The following is a 6,000-nucleotide window of genomic DNA, read 5'->3' as shown; positions in this document are numbered from 1 at the left end:
TTGTAAAGGAACATACCCTTTGACCTTCATATTTGGCAAAATTCTTGGCCTCTATTAAGTAGCTGTCTTTAATTCTTAAGAGAATAGAGATAAGAAAGTCTGAATACAATAAGGAAGGAATGTGGCCGCATGTGAGTATGCCATGTGGCTGGAATGGTCCTATTCTGAAGAATGGAAGACATGTTTGCTAATTTCCCATGCATCTTGTCTCTCTTTTGGAGAGAAGGCAGAGTTGCTACAAGAAGTTTTTCTTTTGTTCTCACCTCTTTTTTTTTTTCCATTGTCTTGCTACTATGAGTTGGAAGCTTTAATTGTCAGATGTTAAAATAAGCCCAATTGGGCATAGAAATGTGTCCATTGCCACTGTCCTTTCAGATACAGTAAATTAGGGATATTTGAAATGATCTGATTTCCTAATATTGTCAGCCAGTTATGCCATCACCAGTGGAATCAAGGCCCATTTGGGAACATTACGGCATCTGGTGAAATGACAAGTATAGAGTTAGCCCTGCGGTATATAGGGTAGCACGCTGAATGTCTAATCGGGAAGACTTCAATTCCATTTTGGCCTCACACACTTACTAGCTGATGATCCTGACCAATCCACTTAACTCCTACTCCCACTCTCAGCTTCTTTATCTAGAGAGGCTACTTCACGTGCTGGCATGTTTGTGTTGACCTAGGAACTTCCTCTGCTAGGCCATTTGCTTGAACTTCCCATATTCATTTACTCATAATTCCTCATTCACACACACATACACACATTGCATGATAATTTGGTGGGGTCTAGACTATGAGGTAATCAACCAGCCAATGCTGAAAAAAGTCACAGACAGGAAAGATATTCCATCACAAATCAAATGTTATTCCCACTAATACTTTCTGACAGAAGAATGTGGGCATTGCTTCTCTGAATGCTCCTATGTTCTAGTCAAGGTAAGAGAACATTTGTAGAAGGATGCAGGTATGACAGAATTGCCCTGTTGCTGCCCTTGAGAAGAGGTAGAAGGCAGTCCCTCCAAAAGTAAAGAAATTATCACACCCCACTCAAGGAGCAGTTTTCAAAGTTGGAGTAATACGAATTAAGTAGGGAATTAATGACAGGAAATCCATGGGCAGGAAGCAGAAGAAGGGCAGTGTCTATTGTGTTGACTGCCAAGGAAAAGAAACTGTGTTACTAGACCATGCCCAACCCACTAGCTCAGTCAGCAGGATATCTGGGGAATTGCCAAGAACCTCCACGGTCCAGGAGATTCGGTGTGCTAAGGGATGGTCCAAAATAAGAGAAGCAAAATAAAATTGAGGACTCCAGGACCATTCCCCATAAAATTGGATGTCATAATCTCCAATAGACTTGTGTACTTAGAAACCGGAGGCACAGAGAAGAAACCGTTCCTTCACAAAGCCACCAGTTTTAGACAGAAATAGAAATGTGTTTGTGAGTATACAAGGTGAGCATCATGTTGTGCAAAGAGCTCTAGTTAATCCTCAGACCTTCTATATTCTACCTTGGAACCTACAGCAAGTCCCCTCACCTCCTGGGCCTCAGTTTTCTCATCTATAAAATGACACAGACCAAATGACCTTTAAGGCTCCTTCCAGCTCTAAAGCCTTTGAATACCCTCTGAACACTGGTAGCCTTCCAAAATCAGCTTCAGATGAACTCAAGGGGCCACAGACAAAGTGATAACAGAAGAAACACCAAGTAAGACTACTAGCTCATACTTATGGAGCAAGGTCTACAAAAGCATTTTTTCCCCCAAAGAATTCTTTGAGGTATAGAGTAAAATTGGTAGCTAGGTGGTTCCGTGGAAAGAGCACTGGACCTGGAATCAGGAAGACACGAGTTCAAATCCAGCCTCAGACAATTAGTAGAGACACGAGCCTTGGAAAGTCATCAAGCCTTTGTCTTCTTCAGGCTCCTCAACTATAACATGTAGGTAACAGAAGCACCTACCTCACAGTGCTGTTGTAAGGAGAAAATAAGTAAAGATTTGAAAGGTTTTGCAAACCTTAAACCACTCTATGAAGAAATGATGTTGTGGTTTTATTGCTATTGCTGAGGTTCGGAAGGAGCCGACATGATCTCGGGCCTAGGGACTGTTGGGGGGAAGTCCAGTGATACAATCAGCTCCCCAACAAACACTGATCAAGTGCTTCCTCCCCGGCTCTTTCTAGATCTTATCTTCTCTCCCCAGAGGAATCATCAGAATCCGAGCTATGGGTTTCTTGGCAATCCCTGGCTCAGCCCTTGTTAGCAACTGCACAGGCTGGGCTCGTCTGTCTTTGGGAATCAATGCAAACTAAAGACCTCACCAGAAAAAGTCAGAGCTGTTCTCTTGTTGTCTGTGGGGAAGCAGTCCTACACGCACACCCAGAGCTACAGGGGCCTTACCAGTTTCAAGGACAGCCATAAGCAAAAAAGGCCTAGAAGCAAGGCTGGCCACTGCAGTGCTCTAGAACAGTCGAATGGATCAGGAACCCCATTATTGTGGGTGCTCACTGCTGAGCATCCATCCCATGCTTCCCCTTCCATGCAAACAGATCACCAGATCTCTCATAGCTTCAACATAGGGAGTCTACTAGGCCTACCAGAGAGTTTCTGGGCATCCTGCTGACATCTAGAAACTCTCAGCACAGCATAGACAATGCTCAGAGGTGACCCCTCACTCAAAGCCTGACCACTGTTTCTTTTGTTCGGCTCATGCTTGCTCTTGTAGATGTTTTTCCTACACTATCTCCCTCATAAGTCTGATTTCCAATGTTTGGAAGGATGTTCATGTCCAACCTGCACATGCATTCCCAAGGGCCTCTGGGCAAGAATTATTTCCAATTCATTGGACACTACAGTGTTGGACATTTCATAGCCATAAAAATACACTGGAAAATATTGGTATTAAAAAGATAGGCCTTAATTTCAGAAGGAAACTTGGCAATTGTTAACAAATCATTCCAACAAGGCAAGCCAGCTTGCTCTCCCCATCCTGTCCATGTCTGGGCCCAGTTAACACAAAGACCTTTCAAGATATAGAGAAGCCCCTAAAAAAGATTTTAAAAAGTCACACAACTGATCAGGGCACGATGTTTCACAATCCTTACCCATTTCTGTGGCCAAAATTCTTCCTAGGTATGCGTTTAGTGGATACGGGAGACTACATTTTACCTCAGAAGCAATGTGTAGATTTGGACCATGTCCTGACCTTTTAATCTCTGTTTCCTCACTGGAAAATGGGTAAGTAGTAAAAAATTAATTTAATAAAAACAGGACATTATTACCACAGGGGCTACTGAGAATTATAAAGGGTCTGCATTTATTAATGCTCTTGCACACAAGTTGGGAGTTTCCATGGGGCCTAAGGAGAACAGGGGCCCCTTCCTATACATAATTCAAGCTTGGACTAGGAAGAGGATTTCAGGAGATAGCCCTGAGCATCAACAAAAGGCAAGTATCAAACGATGACATGAGTGCTCCACTCACCATCTTTCTGACTCGACAAGTCTCATCAAACCAAGTCAATGGGCTTCTACCAGGCATTGTGTTAGATTGTGACTCCCTTCCCTGGACATCCCTGAAGGAAGTAGCTAAGTTACATTAGAATGCAATTTACATTGTATTAGAGTGTAAGATCTTAGCATACAGGGAATTTTATTCTTTGTATCTTTATCCGCAAGGGATAGCACAGGACTTGACACATAGTAGATACTTTTTTTTCATATAAAAAACAATAAAAGTTTTCATTCCTTCCTGTTTTACCCCCAAGGTAAAATCTGGTAAAGGCAACCCCTTCTCTAGTATATCACTACCCAAAACATCCTAGCCAAACACCTTCTCTTTATGTGACACAAAGCAGGAAGAGCCCTCCTTGGTCACTAATATGTCCCTCCAGTACTGGTCACAGTGCCTGGGACACAAGAGGAAGCATTTCATGAATGCTTGTTGACTTGACGTGATGTCAAGCATAAGTGAATTTTGTCCCTAAGCCAATGAGGGGAGTGGAGTCCCCTCAGCCTTTTCACCAACCACAAAACTAGGAAAGTACATGGACAAGAGTTGTTCAGGACAATGGCAAGATGGTTTGACAGTGGCATTGAAGACAGAACCCAGAGCAACAAAATCCATTGGAGTACTCAGCCATGATGGCTGGTGATGTGGATGGCCTGGCCCTTGGTCCACTCCTACAAATTCCCACTTTTCACTGAACCCATCATATCAAAGCATGCCAGTAGCACAAGATGCTCAAAAACACAAAACACTTTTTTAATGAGAAATTTCAGCCCCACTCTCTTGTCTTTAAATAGTCAGGTGACTCACCCATTTTTGAGATGTACTGTGGATCAAAAAAGGAAACATCAAAGATATGCATTAACAGGAAACCTTTCTAGGACTTTTCAAGTCCCTCTTAATTACAACGCGACACATTTACCCAGACGTCATCATCTCCTGGCACAAATTTTTAATATTTTGTGTGTGCAATTATTGTCCTTACAGCATATAATTATGTCAGCCAATAAATATTAACACATCTAATTCAAATCCACCAGAGCAGAGATAATTCAGGAAAAAAAAAAGATACTCCACCATTAACTCCCTCACTCCTCCATGCCCAACTATGGTAAGAGGAAAGTGAGGAAGCGTCTTCCTTTCATTCCTAAATAGAGAACAGACATGGAGAAAGAACACCTCCCCCCAGCCCCCTCCATTTCCTGCATGTTCTAATTTAAGTGGGTTTTACTAGCAGTGTGGTGATCTCACTGAGCTTCCTTCGTGGGAGAGAGCATCTCTTCTAGAGAATAGCAGGAAACTATCATCCCAAAGGAGGGGGATCATGCCAGAGCTGGTATCCTTTGCTGATATCCACTTATGAAAAATGGTAAATCTGGACTCCGTGTTTGCAATGTTAATGGCAAAGCTTCAACGGTTTAAGTATGAGATGAGTTTATTTGTTCCAAAAGGGAACGGATTTATGTTCTCAATAAAACCTGATAGTTTCTGAGGGGCATGTGTAGGCAGAGACTCAATGAATTAAAGCTCTGTTAAGGGGTATGGGGAATGATGACAGGAGAGTAGGTTATCCTTAGAGTTCATGGCAATCTAAAACTCTAAAGGAAATTGCTCAAGAAAAAGTATGCTCGGGTTTATTGAGCTAACAAATATCGACTTTTAGAAGATAAGCATTTGGGGACAGAACTGCTGAGTTCCACTCAAACTCCATCCAGCAAAATGGTGGAAAGAGCAAAGGATCATAGGTTGGTAGCAGCAGGAACAGGGCTGAGCAGCAAGTTCAATCCCCTCTTTGGATAGGTGAGGAAGTAAAGTATGGCAGATTAAGTGACTTCCTCAGAGTCATACAGGTAGAGATGGGGTCAGGATTTCAACTCTTTCTTACTCCCACTCTAACACTCTATCCAGCTGAGACACTTGGCAACCACAGATAGGGTCAAAAGTCAAAAACTGAAGAGAGGTTAGAAGCACACCTATAAAATAGTCCTATTACTACAGAGTGGTTTGGTTGAACTCTGGCGCTCTGAGCGCTGTTAGCATGTTTTTAGAGGCTGCTGAGTTCCTTGGTTTTCACTGGTTCTGCTGAAAAGGTGAGATGAAATCAGTGGCCTTGTTCCATAATGTATTTCTCCAGTAACCCAGTCATCAGTCTAGAATGGATACTGGAAGTAAGTGTGAATGGAGAAAAAGTCAAGGTGGCTGGGTATTCAGGAGATAGTGTAGAATTGCCTTCATTGAAAGGTGGTCAAGGAAAGCATGACCATAGAAAACAAGGGAAGCCCAGGACCCCATTTGCACCATCACTTGGGAATATGGGATATTTCATGAAACTGTGAAGAAAACAGCAACACCATTGATGTCGAATATATATATTTTTTTTTAATCCGGTGGATAACTGTGTACTAAAGGCCACCCAGACTGGAGTGAGACCATGCTGTTAATCCTCCCATCATCCCTGAGGCAATTATTCATGTCATAAGAGCATCCCTGTGCTCTTA

The 6,000-nt window shown here is 42.5% G+C and overlaps 1 protein-coding gene across 1 annotated transcript in view; it reads right to left on the bottom strand.

Moving 5' to 3' along the window:
- The window catches only part of LOC118846457 (LIM domain containing preferred translocation partner in lipoma), a 507,446-nt gene that overhangs the window by 311,929 nt on the left and 189,517 nt on the right, over positions 1-6,000 (bottom strand). The window lies entirely within an intron of this gene.

Source organism: Trichosurus vulpecula, chromosome 4, assembly GCF_011100635.1.
Source record: "Trichosurus vulpecula isolate mTriVul1 chromosome 4, mTriVul1.pri, whole genome shotgun sequence".
In the NCBI taxonomy this organism is placed as follows: Eukaryota; Metazoa; Chordata; class Mammalia; order Diprotodontia; family Phalangeridae; genus Trichosurus; species Trichosurus vulpecula.
This window is presented reverse-complemented; position numbering and strand designations above follow the sequence as displayed.